This window comes from Chelonia mydas, chromosome 9 (genome assembly GCF_015237465.2).
Source record: "Chelonia mydas isolate rCheMyd1 chromosome 9, rCheMyd1.pri.v2, whole genome shotgun sequence".
NCBI lineage: Eukaryota > Metazoa > Chordata > Testudines > Cheloniidae > Chelonia > Chelonia mydas.
Window position 1 is genome coordinate 47,054,488 of NC_057855.1, and position 13,709 is coordinate 47,068,196.

A 13,709-nucleotide genomic window follows, 5' to 3' on the forward strand; every position below is an offset into this window, starting at 1 on the left:
AGTGGAGAGAGAAGGAAGTGCAATTAACATGTAAGACCTTCACCAGAGGGCCCATACCACAAGGTATTAATACCTATCCCCAGCCTTTCTCAATTCACTGAGTTTTAGAACCCATGTCCCTTGCCTAGCAAGTGCTACTTAGTTGATGGCGAGTCCCTCCATCATAACAAAAGGCGAAGTACAGTTCCACTGTCCTTGATTCACATAATCAGGATAATAATAATTTATTCTTCCTGCCCCAATAACCAAAAAACTGGGGATCCCACAGCAGCCAAAGTGACCATTTGGGCAGCTATGGGCTCATGCTAGGCGGGGCGGGTGTGCCGATGCAAATGAGATCAGCCCCTGAAGTTCTTTTCCACAACTTGCCACAACTCACTACCAGATGTCAGGGTGGAGCTCATCCTGACTCCGCTTACATAAAATTTAGCAATCACATTGCATTATTTACAGCCATTAGAAAAGCAATAGGAGTGACTAAGCCAGTTTTCCCTACCAGATGTATTGTTTCCACTCATTTGAGTTTGGAGTTCTCGCTCATCGTCCAAATTTTTAGATCCTCACTCCGTCATTAAAGGTTTCTATTGGGCATGTTACACATGCATTGTAGTTAAACCTTCAACCCAGACAGCATGAAGGACGTTTGATATGTGTGTTTGCACTGACTTATCTGAATAAAGGGAGAACTGTTGCTTTAAATTATGTTTGCAGTGACTCTGGAAACTAAAGCAAACAAAGTCCTAGGGAAAACTTTTGCTTTCCAACATGCCGTGATTGGTTACAGAAAGCGCTGGGGCTGAAGGTCATAGATATTGCCAGCAGGGATTTCCCACTCCAAGAATCAGATCTTTGCCGTAAGTCCCTTTAAAAAAATTTGGGAATATAGTACAGAGTCAGTGGATAAACGTCCACTGGTAAATGGATGGTAAATGACCACATGGAGACAATGGACCAGCCATGACAGATTCTCATTAGCAGGTGAGTGAAATTCTATTGGGGGGTGGCGGGGTGTTGATTGATGATGTTGACGGGGCACAATTGTGAGGAAGGAATTTCAGCCAACAAACAAGGACATAAATGAGGAGTCCCAACTGGCACAGGCAGAGTGCTGTTGTGTGTAGCTTATACTGTTGGAATGATAGTGGACAGAGAGGAAGGAAACACACAATTGGCACAGCACAGCAGTCACAAACAGGTCACACAGGGCATGACTTACTCTGCTGTGAGACCCTTTGCACAAAACAGGCATTAACCATTTAGAAGAGAAAATGTAAAGATATAAGCAGCAAACATTCCAGGCACCACCCACCCAATTGACATCTCTTCTTCCAGGCCCATGACACAGGCTGTGATTTTGTTCCTGACAGCTATTCATCTGCAATCTCTTGCTAAAAAACTATTTTCCTTCTATTATCACCAGAACAAGCTTTCCCATTAGACTGCCAATAGTTCAGCAGCCAAATCCTTGTGAAATTAATCCAGCAGTTCTCAAACATCATTGCACCGCAACCCCTTTCTGACAACAAAAATTACTTCATGACCCCAGGAGGGGAGCACCAAAGCCTGAGCCCGCCTGAGCCCCACCACCCCAGGCGGGAGGACCAATGTCAAAGCCCAGGGGCTTCAGCCCCAGGCAGAGGGGCCTGTAACCTGAGCCCTGCCGCCCAGGGCTGAAGCTGAAGCCTAAGCCCCACTGCCCAGGGCTGAAACCTTTTGGCTTTGGCCCCAGCAAGTCTAATACCAGCCCTGGTGACCCCATTAAAACTGGGTCATGACCCACTTTGGTGTCCCAACCCACAGTTTGAGAACCTCTGATTTAATCTACTCTTTCCCATCAGTGAAAAGTTTTGTTTGTTCGTCTGTTTTGTTTAAAATGCAAAGTCCACAGGAGCTCAAAATCCCATAAGAACAAGCTTTTCTCTGAGATTTCAAGCTATTGATGGGCTCAGCTGTGTCAGAGGCGCTATGATATATTATCTCCTCGACTGTCTCTTCCAGTCCTGGCTGAAAGCAGGAAATTGCACTAAAATAAAAAAAAAAAGATTAAAAAATTACAGGAGCCTAACACTTTTGAACCTGCAAAAAGGGCAGGTTCACTTTGAGAGATGGGTGAAGGTTCAAGTCAGTTCTGATTTTCTCCAGACTGAGAAGTATTGATAAGTCCAGTTAAGACTGAATGTAAATATAGGAGCATATGCAGAACAATACTGTCTTTTTTTGAAGCAGAAAAGTCCTGCCCAGAGATACACAGAGTACATATTGCTATCCGCTGCCATGGTTAGGGGGACATTTTCAGTGCTGGTGAAGGGATTAGCTATACAACCTCCATTAACTTTCACAGAATTACTCAGCTCCAGCAGTTCTGTACTGAAAATTTACATTTTGAAATTACTTATTCAAAAATTTCTACAAGCAGTTGTTACCCATTGTGTGTATTACAATAGTGCCTAGCAGCAATGTTTTCAGACTTCGGAGTGACTCTAATCCTTTCACAGGGCAACGGCCCTCTGAGGCCTGAAGTAATGAAAATTGACAGAAGCCATGTCATAAATATAAAGGGAAGGGTAAACATCTTTAAAATCCCTCCTGGCCAGAGGAAAAACCCTTTCACCTGTAAAGGGTTAAGAAGCTAGGATAACCTCGCTGGCACCTGACCAAAATGATCAATGAGGAGACAAGATACTTTAAAAGCTGGAGGGGAGAGAAACAAAAGGTTCTCTCTGTCTGTGTGTTGTTCTTGCTGGGAACAGAAAAGGAATGTAGTCTTAGAACTTAGTAAGTAATCTAGCTAGATATGCGTTAGATGCTGTTTTGTTTAAATGGCTGATAAAATAAGCTGCACTGAATGGAATGGATGTTTCTGTTTTTGTGTCTTTTTGTAACTTAAGGTTTTGCCTAGAGGGATTCTCTATGTTTTGAATCTGATTACGCTGTAAGGTATTTACCATCCTGATTTTACAGAGGTGATTCTTTTACTTTTTCTTCTATTAAAATTCTTTGTTTAAGATCCTGATTGCTTTTTCATTGTTCTTAAGATCCAAGGGTTTGGGTCTGTGTTCACCTGTGCAAACTGGTGAGGATTTTTATCAAGCCTTCCCCAGGAAAGGGGGTGTAGGGTTTGGGGAGGATTTTGGGGGGAAAGACATTTCTAAGCAGGCTCTTTCCCTGTTATATATTTGTTAGATGCTTGGTGGTGGCAGCAGCAATAAAGTCCAAGGGAAAAAGGTAAAATAGTTTGTACCTTGGGGAAGTTTTAACCTAAGCTGGTAAAAATAAGCTTAGGGGGTTTTCTGGCAGGTCCCCACATCTGTACCCTAGAATTCAGAGTGGGGAAGGAACCTTGACATGGTGGCAGAGCGGTGGGATTAACCTGAAATCATTTTGAGATCAATTTGAGATTTTTTTGAACAAGAAGCATAGATTTTAAAAAGGGAATTTTTTTTTCCTTTGGGCTGCTGGAAAGCAGGTTTTCAGCTGAAAGCAGTTAGAGGTTTTTTTTGTCTCTGCTTGGGGGCCAGAGCAGAGACAAAAGGAAATTGTTTTTTGTGAGCTGGAGTTTTCTCTACGTAAAGGCAGGGTAGTTAACCTCCGGCAGGGAACTTCACAAGTCTTCACACACCTGAAGTTTTTTTGTTTTGTTTTTTACCTAAGAGCAACTAGAGGGGTTTTCTGTCTATTTGCCTGGAGACAAACGTGTTAGGTGTGTTTTTTTTTGTTTTATTTTGTGTTTTTTTAAGTATTTTTCTGTAGGCTGACAATCACTATCAGAGAACGTAGGTATCCGATTACAGCACAGCAAAATTTTACAAGCCAAGTTTTTTGTTTGTTTTATTTCTAACTCTCGGGTGTAAAGTTAGTTAAAAACAGAGAGGCAAACATGACAGAGCCCAAAACAGAAACAGCCAAAGAGGCTGCCCACAGGAGAGCTCTGGAGGCAAGGGGGAAAAAAAATGAAGCATACACTGGAGATGGAGAAGACAAAGGCTCAGCAAAATAGCAATCCTTCTCCAGGTACCATTTCACATCCCAGGAAGTTCCCCACCTACAAGGCAGGCGATGATACTGAGGCCTTCTTAGAAAACTTCAAAAGGGCCTGCCTTGGGTACAGCATCTCTACAGACCAATACATGGTAGAGCTGAGGCCGCAGCTCAATGGACCCTTAGCTGAGGTGGTGGCTGAAATGCCTAAGGAACACATGAACAAGTATGAACTGTTTAAAACCAAGGTGAGAGTCAGAATGGGGCTAACACCCAAGCATTCCCGTCGGCAGTTCAGAGCCCTAAGGTGAAAACCAGACATGTCATTTACCCGACATGCCTACCACATTGTAAAACATTGGGATGCCTGGATATCAGGAGCAAGTGTTAAATCTCCAAAAGATTTGCCCTTCCTAATGCAAATGGAGCAGTTCTTAGAGGGTGTTCCTGAGGAAATAGAAAGATACATCCTAGATGGGAAGCCCAAAACTGTAATCGAGGTGGGGGAGATTGGAGCCAAACGGGTGGAGGTGCCAGAAAAGAAAAAAACTGGTTGGAGTGAATACCAGAAGGGACAACCTCAGACCACACCCTACTACCAGGGGCAGCCCAAGGCCCCAACTACCCCCCAAGGAACCCTCCAGACACCTTATTGTCCCGCCACACCATTCTCCAGCAACCCACCTCACCCCAGTGATCCATCAGCTGGACGATGTTTTAAATGTAACGAGCCGGGGCATGTGAAGGCCAGCTGCCCCAAGAACCCCAACAGATTACAGTTCATTGCACCGGAATCACACCAGAGGTCCTCAGGCCCAGATACCTCCCACATACCCTTGGAGCAGAGGGGAGTTGTGGGTAGGAAGAAGGTCACCCCGTGGAGGGACACCGGAGCACAAGTGTCTGCTATCTATGCTTCCTTAGTAGACCCAAATTTAATTGACCCAGAGATCCAAGTGACAATTCAACCCTTCAAGTCCAACTCTTTCAATTTGTCTACAGCCAAGTTGCCTGTCCAGTACAAGGGCTGGTAAGGAAAGTGGACTTTTGCAGTCTATGATGATTATCCCATCCCCATGCTGTTGGGGGAAGACTTGGCCAATCATGTGAAGCTAGCCAAGAGGGTGGGAATGGTCACCCACAGCCAGGCTAAACAAGCCGTCACGCCTAGCTCTGTTCTGAAAACTTCTACCCGGATCCGGTCAGAGGAGATGGACCCAGACCCCAGGCCAATGTTTGCAACAGCAGTAGTGGATCCAGTCCCAGAGACCCAGATAGAGCCAGTCCCAGAACTGGAACTGGCGGAACAACCAGCACCAGACCCATTGCCAGCACTGAATCCAGTACTTGAAACCCCCACACCAGAGGGCCCCACCAAACCTGAACCGGCAGCAGCCGATAACCCTACACCAGAGACTCAGCCGGAGCCTGAACCCCAACATAGTGCACCAGCGGAGAGCGGTTCACAGTCAACGGAAACAGCCCCATCCCCTACATTGCTTCCAGAGGGACCAAGCCTAGGTCCACAATCCAATAGGAACTGATGTCTCCAGCATCAAGGGAACAGTTCCAGACCAAACAGGAAGCAGATGAAAGCCTCCAAAGTGCTTGGACGGCGGCACGGAGCAACCCACTGCCTCTCAGCTCTTCTAATCAATCCAGGTTTGTTGTAGAAAGAGGACTTTTATACAAGAAAACTCTTTCTGGTGGACACCAGGAAAACTGGCATCCTCAGAGACAGTTGGTAGTTCCAACTAAGTACCAGGTCAAGCTCCTGAGCTTAGCCCATGATCATCCTAGTGGCCATGCTGAGGTGAACAGGACCAAAGACCGTTTGGGGAAGTCATTCCACTGAGAGGGAAGGGCAAGGATGTTTCTACCTATGTCCGGTCTTGTGAGGTATGCCAAAGAGTGGGAAAACCCCAAGACCAGGTCAAAGCCCCTCTCCAGCCACTCCCCATCATTAAAGTTCCATTTCAGTGAGTAGCTGTGGATATTCTGGGTCCTTTTCCAAAAAAGTCACCCAGAGAGAAGCAGTACATACTGACTTTCATGGATTTTGCCACCCGATGGCCGGAAGCAGTAGCTCTAAGCAACACCAGGGCTAAAAGTGTGTGCCAGGCACTAGCAGACATTTTTGCCAGGGTAGGTTGCCCCTCTGACATCCTCACAGATGCAGGAACTAATTTCCGGGCAGGAACTATGGAAAGCCTTTGGGAAGCTCATGGGGTAAATCACTTGGTTGCCACTCCTTACCACCATCAAACAAATAGCATGGTGGAGAAGTTTAATGGAATTTTGGGGGCCATGATACGTAAATTCGTAAATGAGCACTCCAATGATTGGGACCTAGTGTTGCAGCAGTTGATCTTTGCTTACAGAGCTGTACCACATCCCAGTTTAGGGTTTTCACCATTTGAACTTGTATATGGCCGCAAGGTTAAGGGGCCATTACAGTTGGTGAAGCAGCAATGGGAGGGGTTTACACCTTCTCCAGGAACTAACAGTCTGGACTTTGTAACCAATCTACAAAACACCCTCCGAGCCTCTTTAGCCTTTGCTAAAAAAACCTAAAGGATGCTCAAAAAGAGCAAAAAGCCTGGTATGATAAACATGCCAGAGAGCGTTCCTTCAAAGTAGAAGACCAAGTCATGGTCTTAAAGGTGCTCCAGGCCCATAAAATGGAAGCGTCGTGGGAAGGGCCATTCACGGTCCAGGAGCGCCTAGGAGCTGTTAATTATCTCATAGCATTTCCCACCTCCAACCAAAAGCCTAAGGTGTACCATATTAATTCTCTAAAGCCCTTTTATTCCAAAGAATTAAAGGTTTGTCAGTTTACAGCCCAGGGAGGAGATGATGCTGAGTGGCCTGAAGGTGTCTACTACGAAGGGAAAAGTGCTGGTGGCGTGGAAGTGGTAAACCTCTCCATGACCCTTGGGCATATGCAGCGCCAGCAGATCAAGGAGCTGTGCACTAGCTATGCGCCAACATTCTCAGCCACCCCAGGACTGACTGAACGGGCATACCACCCCATTGACACAGGTAATGCTCACCCAATTAAAGTCCAACCTTACCCGGTGTCTCCTCAAGCTAAAACTGCTATAGAACGGGAGATCCAGGATATGCTACAGATGGGGGTAACCCGCCCCTCTGGCAGTGCATGGGCATCTCCAGTGGTTCTAGTTTCCAAACCAGATGGGGAGATACCTTTTGGCGTAGACTACCATAAGCTAAATGCTGTAACTCGCCCAGACAACTATCCAATGCCAAGCACAGATGAACTATTAGAGAAACTGGGACGGGCCTAGTTCATCTCTACCTTGGACTTAACCAAGGGGTACTGGCAAGTACCGCTGGATGAATCCGCCAAGAAAAAGTCAGCCTTCACCACACATGTTGGGCTGTATAAATTTAATGTACTCCCTATCAGGCTGCGGAATGCACCCGCCACCTTCCAAAGACTTGTAGATGGTCTCCCAGCGGGATTAGGAGAATATTCAGTCGCCTACCTTGACGATGTGGCCATATTTTCAGATTCCTGCGCAGAACACCTGGAACATCTACAAAAAGTCTTCGAGCGCATAAGGGAGGCAGAACTAACTGTTAAGGCTAAGATGTGTCAAATAGGCCTAAACAGAGTGACTTACCTTGGACACCAGGTGGGTCAAAGAACTATCAGCCCCCTACAGGCCAAAGTGGATGCTATCCAAAAGTGGCCTGTCCCAAAGTCAAAGAAACAGGTCCAATCCTTCTTAGGCTTGGCCAGATATTACAGGCGATTTGTACCGCAATACAGCCAAATCGCCGCCCCACTGACAGACCTAACCAAAAAGAAACAGCCAAATGCCGTTCAGTGGACCGAAAAGTGTCAGAAGGCCTTTAACCAGCTTAAAGCGACACTCATGTCTGACCCTGTGCTAAGGGCCCCCAAACTTTAACAAACCGTTCCCAGTAACCACAGATGCATCCGAGCATGGTGTGGGAGCAGTTTTAATGCAGGAAGGACCGGATCAAGAATTCCACCCTGTAGTGTTTCTCAGCAAGAAGCTGTCTGAGAGGGAAAGCAACTGGTCAGTCAGTGAAAAAGAATGTTACGCCATTGTCTACGCTCTGGAAAAGCTATGCCCATATGTTTGGGGACGGCGTTTCCACCTGCAAACCGACCATGCTGCGCTACAGTGGCTTCATACTGCCACGGGAAATAACAAAAAACTTATTCAGTGGAGTTTAGCTCTCCAAGATTTTGATTTAGACATCCAACACATCTCAAAAGCTTCTAACAAAGTGGCTGATGCACTCTCCCGTGAAAGTTTCCCAGAATCAACTGGTTAAAATCGTCCTTAAGATGTGGAAAATATTGTTAGTCTTTATATACTTGGTAGTATATTTAGAGGTGCATGTGTCTTTTCTCCTAGAGCTCCTGGAAGAAATCACAGCCAGCATTTCACCCTATCTGTGATTTGGGGGGCGTGTCATAAATATAAAGGGAAAGGTAAACCCCTTTAAAATCCCTCCTGGCCAGAGGAAAAACCCTTTCACCTGTAAAGGGTTAAGAAGCTAGGATAACCTCGCTGGCACCTGACCAAAATGATCAATGAGGAGACAAGATACTTTAAAAGCTGGAGGGGGGGAGAAACAAAGGTTCTCTCTGTCTGTGTGTTGTTCTTGCTGGGAACAGAAAAGGAATGTAGTCTTAGAACTTAGTAAGTAATCTAGCTAGATATGCGTTAGATGCTGTTTTGTTTAAATGGCTGATAAAATAAGCTGCGCTGAATGGAATGGATGTTTCTGTTTTTGTGTCTTTTTGTAACTTAAGGTTTTGCCTAGAGGGATTCTCTATGTTTTGAATCTGATTACGCTGTAAGGTATTTACCATCCTGATTTTACAGAGGTGATTCTTTTACTTTTTCTTCTATTAAAATTCTTCGTTTAAGAACCTGATTGCTTTTTCATTGTTCTTAAGATCCAAGGGTTTGGGTCTGTGTTCACCTGTGCAAACTGGTGAGGATTTTTATCAAGCCTTCCCCAGGAAAGGGGGTGTAGGGTTTGGGGAGGATTTTGGGGGGAAAGACGTTTCCAAGCGGGCTCTTTCTCTGTTATATATTTGTTAGATGCTTGGTGGTGGTGGCAGCAATAAAGTCCAAGGGAAAAAGGTAAAATAGTTTGTACCTTGGGGAAGTTTTAACCTAAGCTGGTAAAAATAAGCTTAGGGGGTTTTCAGGCAGGTCCCCACATCTGTACCCTAGAGTTCAGAGTGGGGAAGGAACCTTGACAAGCCAGTAAAAAACGAAACTGGACTCAGCTCATAGAAGAAACTCCCCCCACTGAAGCCATCCACCAAGGAAATGCATGAGTACAAATAGGCCTAGGATGCACCCAGAAGATCAACAAACTTGGGCTTTGCCTATCCAATAGGGAAGCAAATTCCAGAATCAAGGTCGTGCTCCAAGAGCTTATCTGTACAAACACTTAATGTGCAGCAGGCTAGGGTGTCGATCCACCCTGCACTGGCCTGCGGCACACTGAACGTCCGTGTGGGCCCTGCTGTTGTGCACTAAACATTCCCCGGGTCGCTTTAATCTACTCCTGGTTCAATGCAGAGTGGATCAAAGTGCACCGCAGAACTTTTAGTGCACAGCAGCAGAGGCCACATGGCTAGTTAGCATGCAGCAGGCTAGCACAGGATAGATTCACACCTCGAGCTTGCCAGGGACTGTGTTCTTATAGACAAGCCCTAAGAACATTCTGCAACTGGCCCAGTGTAAAAGTCATGAAGACAAACAAGAACAGTGAAGAGCTAGAATTCCATCAAAAGGACCTGGCAACCGGCATTGTGTGAAGTGCACGGAGATCTAACCCCTGCTCTTTCAGGCTATTACAGTAGCGTCTAGAGGCCCCAGCCCGGATCGGGACCCCATCAAGTTATGTGCTGTGCATACACATAGCTGTTGAGGGACAGTCTCCTGCTAACAATCTAAACAGACCAGACAAAGGGTAGGAAAAAATAAGCGTCCATTACTGAGGTCCCGGAAGATTAACTGACTTGCCCAAGGTTCCACAGGGAGTCTGTAGCAGAGCTGGGAACTGTACCAACATCTCTTGCCTCCTAGTCCATTGCTTGAAACAAGACTCTCTAGGGTCATCCTACCATTGCCCAGTTCACCCACACACTTCCTAAAACAAGGCATTAGGGGAGTTGTTAGAAGAGCCCTGTGCCATCCTCTACAAGCAGAGGCCATTACTGCTACTGTATTAGGCTGGAAGGATAAAAAAAAAAAATTAAGTGAAAGGGAGAGAGCTGTGGAGTCAGTTTCATGTCATGCTGCTTTCAGCGGAAAAGGTTTGAACCTAGGACACATCAGCCAACTATTCATGGCAGTCTGTCAAATTAATGCTTTGCTCCAGTTCCATTTCAACCATGTCTGCTTGCACTGTCAGTGCGAGCAAGCAGATTCCCCTCCTAGCCTCATTAAGCGATGGAGCAGGGATCAGGCATCAGGCCGGTGAGCCTTCACTCTGCAATACACTTGGACAGGACAATGGCTGACAGGCTGGCGAAGGAGGATTTGGCTGTGCTGTCTTTTTATTTGTCAGACTAATACAGACAAGTGTTGTGCTCTGAGCCAATAATAGAAGTAGCCTTCTGATAAGGTACAGGCTAAATGTTGACGCATACAGGTCAAGTCAAATTTACTTTGGACTATTACACTTGGAAGGGAAAAATTCTCCTGCCTGTAACTATACAGCTCTGGTTTTAAGCCCATGTCTGGGAGTGAGGGGAAGTGCATGTGCACAGGATACCAGATGATTGTAGGGTAGCATCCAACCTTATGAGTTAGCCCCGTGAGGTAGGGTCTGTAACTGACCCCCCAGCCCTGCTTAGGGGGTAGTGCCGTGTCACGCCCACGGAGGGCTGGTTTCATCTCAGGCTGCACTCTCTGTCCCAGAGCAGCCTGGCAGACACACTGGGCCAGCGAGGAAGACAGTGCAAGATTGATCTTCAGGCTCCTCTCCACAAGTCTGCACTTGGCCCTGCCTCCTCCTTCCCTTCTCCCTAATCACACAAGGACTAATCATAATCTAGCCCTTCATATGACTGTTGGGCTTGGCATGGAGAAGATTGCCTAAAGAAGAGTCTGGTTCTCATGACAGTTCTTTGATGTGGCGAAAGCACGAGCTGCAGTGACAAGTAAGGAGAGATTTATAAAACTCCATTAGGAGTAAGCAGTATGGCAAAGCCCTGCAGCAGGACTGGGCTCCCACAGGACCCTCTGCCATAATAGCAGTAGTGGGTAAAATGTACTTTGTTGTGGGCGGGATGGGTTGGGCAAAAAAAACTGGTGGTAATTTGCCCACTAAAACACTAAATCTCTCGTCAGTTTGTCATAAATAGAATTTCAGCAATGTAAAGTTTGGATTTTTTTTAAATAAAGGTTTTAATACTTCAATTTATCCAAGGAGTAGAAAGATTTGATGTCTATTATAACAGGAGTTAAAGTATTTTTACATGGTTTAAAACTATATATTAACTGACCAGGTTTTTTGTTTTTAGTAGCATGGTGGGAGGAGGGGGAAATCTGTCTCTCTTATGGGATTTGCAGGATCTAAGGTTTTTGCAGGTGGGAGCGGGACAAAAATGCAAGAGGCAATGTGGGAGTGGGCATGGGAATTGCAGGCTGGGACGAGAGTGGGATTAAAAAAAACAGTCCCACACAGGGCTCTACAGTACGGGTTCCTTTTCATACCCACCTCATATAGTCTATTGCCAGAAGCAAGCCTACAGTTCAGGGGGAAAAGCCACAGTACACAGCTTAGACTTTGCCCATAAATGTTTCAGCCTTCAAGAATCAAAGGTGACTGATTTAGAAGCGACAGTTTAGGGCCATGATGACATGACCTGGGTTTTAATCAGGAACAAAGACATGAGACGTGAGAGTTAATGGCAGGCTGGCTTGTCAGGGTCCATGAAAACACTGCAGTAGGAGATGTATCTGGTTTGGAGTTTTTTAACCAGGCTACTTAGTAGGCAGTCAGGCCTATTGCCCTTGGGACAGACAGCACTTGCATTGCCCAGGAAGAAAACTATAGCTGTGCCCATTTCTATTTCTAGATTTGCCCTGGTTACATGAGAGACACTCATTATGGAAAAAACAAGCACTGAAGGTTATTTCAACTACAGAGGAATAAGAACTAACTGGAAGTTGTACTGGAAACTATCCAGACTGTAGCAGTGAAAGAAGAGAGCTATGGTTGACCAAGCACTGAATAACTGAGGCCATGTCTACACTATGGGCACTACAGTGGCATAGCTATGGCATAATCCCATAGCATAGATGCAGCCTGCAGTGACAGAACAGTTCTTCTGTCCACCTCCAGGAGCGACGACAGTTAGGCCAATGGAAGCATTCTTCTGGTGACCTAGCTGCATCTAACCTGGGATTTGTGGAGGCAAAAGTATGGCACTCAGGGGCATAGATTTTTCACATCCTTGAGCTCTGTAGCTATGTCAACCTAAGTTTTAAGTGTAGACAAAGCTGGAGAACTCTGCGGTCACTGAGTGGAGTATGCAGGCGAACACACTGGCAGAAAAGGTGCTAGGAAAGATGCTAAGAATCTTATTGGGCTGGATTCTACTTAAACTGGGTTTTGAATGACAGGGAGATCTGAACTGCTATTACTGCTATGGTGGGCTAATCTCGTAAAAGCACTGGGCTACATTCAGTCCTGATATAAACTGATACAATTCTCTTGCTGACCTGTTTTCTGTGCATGTGTCTTTAGTGCTCATGAAAGGTGCCAGACTGACAGCTCTGGACAATGAAATCCTTACATTTATGCACATAAAGGGTAGGGATATGCAACACCCATGCAAGCAACCAGGCCAATTTACCTCTGCCCACATGAGTCACCCTGTGGAGGGCCCAGCCTTACAGCATTGCTTTGGAATGTGTAACGCTGACTTGCTGTTTCTGCTCTCTATGGTTAACAATGCCATGTGGACTGTTATGGGGGAGAACCTTACAAGAGTTGAGGCCTTGGGTGTTGCTCTTCCCAGAAGCAGTGAAGTATTGTCTACCCTTTCTGTATATCACCAGCATATGGTACTAGTTGTGCTCTGATACCTGTGTTACCAATGAATTCACACTCAGGGGCCCTGCACGCACATATTCCGCTGGCCAGCTATAGCACTACACCCTATTTATTACACTTTATAACACTGCTCCTGCCCATGTGCATTCACTACCAACAGCAATTGAAACCGATTGCCAATCGACTTCTCACAGATAAGTTAACACCACCATTCCTGTGCCCAAGGAAGAGCAGGGGACCTTGAATCCTGCTTTCTCTAGTGGCTTCTAAGTGGAGGTGGGCAGCACCGGAGGCAAAAAGCAGGAGGAGAAAGAGAAGGGGGTGACTGAGAGGCAGAAAGTGGCTAGGAAGTTGTCAATATGCAGAGGTAAGGCAAAAGGGCAGGAGGGAGCAGGACAGGGTTTGCACAGGGTTTCACAGAAACACCGAACCCAGGAATGTACTTTTGCTATGACATATGCAATAATTTAAGGAAATTAATAAAATAAAGTTAGGCTTTTGTTTAATTAATTTTAAAGTCTTATAATGAAAACCAGAAAGGCCTGTAAATTTCCACTCATGCTTCTCAATATACTTTAAGAATTAGGTTGACTCTCCCTACATAGTCGCAGTGTATATGGCATGGCCCCACAGGGGGAATG

The 13,709-nt window shown here is 45.8% G+C and overlaps 1 protein-coding gene across 1 annotated transcript in view; it reads left to right on the top strand.

The window, feature by feature from the left end:
* Window positions 1-841: 841 nt before the first annotated feature.
* NGEF (neuronal guanine nucleotide exchange factor) overlaps window positions 842-13,709 on the top strand; it is a 113,182-nt gene continuing 100,314 nt past the window's right edge. Inside the window, exon 1 of the mRNA XM_037909114.2 lies at window positions 842-978. The gene's annotated coding sequence lies outside the window, so the exon portion shown is untranslated. The remainder of the gene's footprint in view (window positions 979-13,709) is intronic.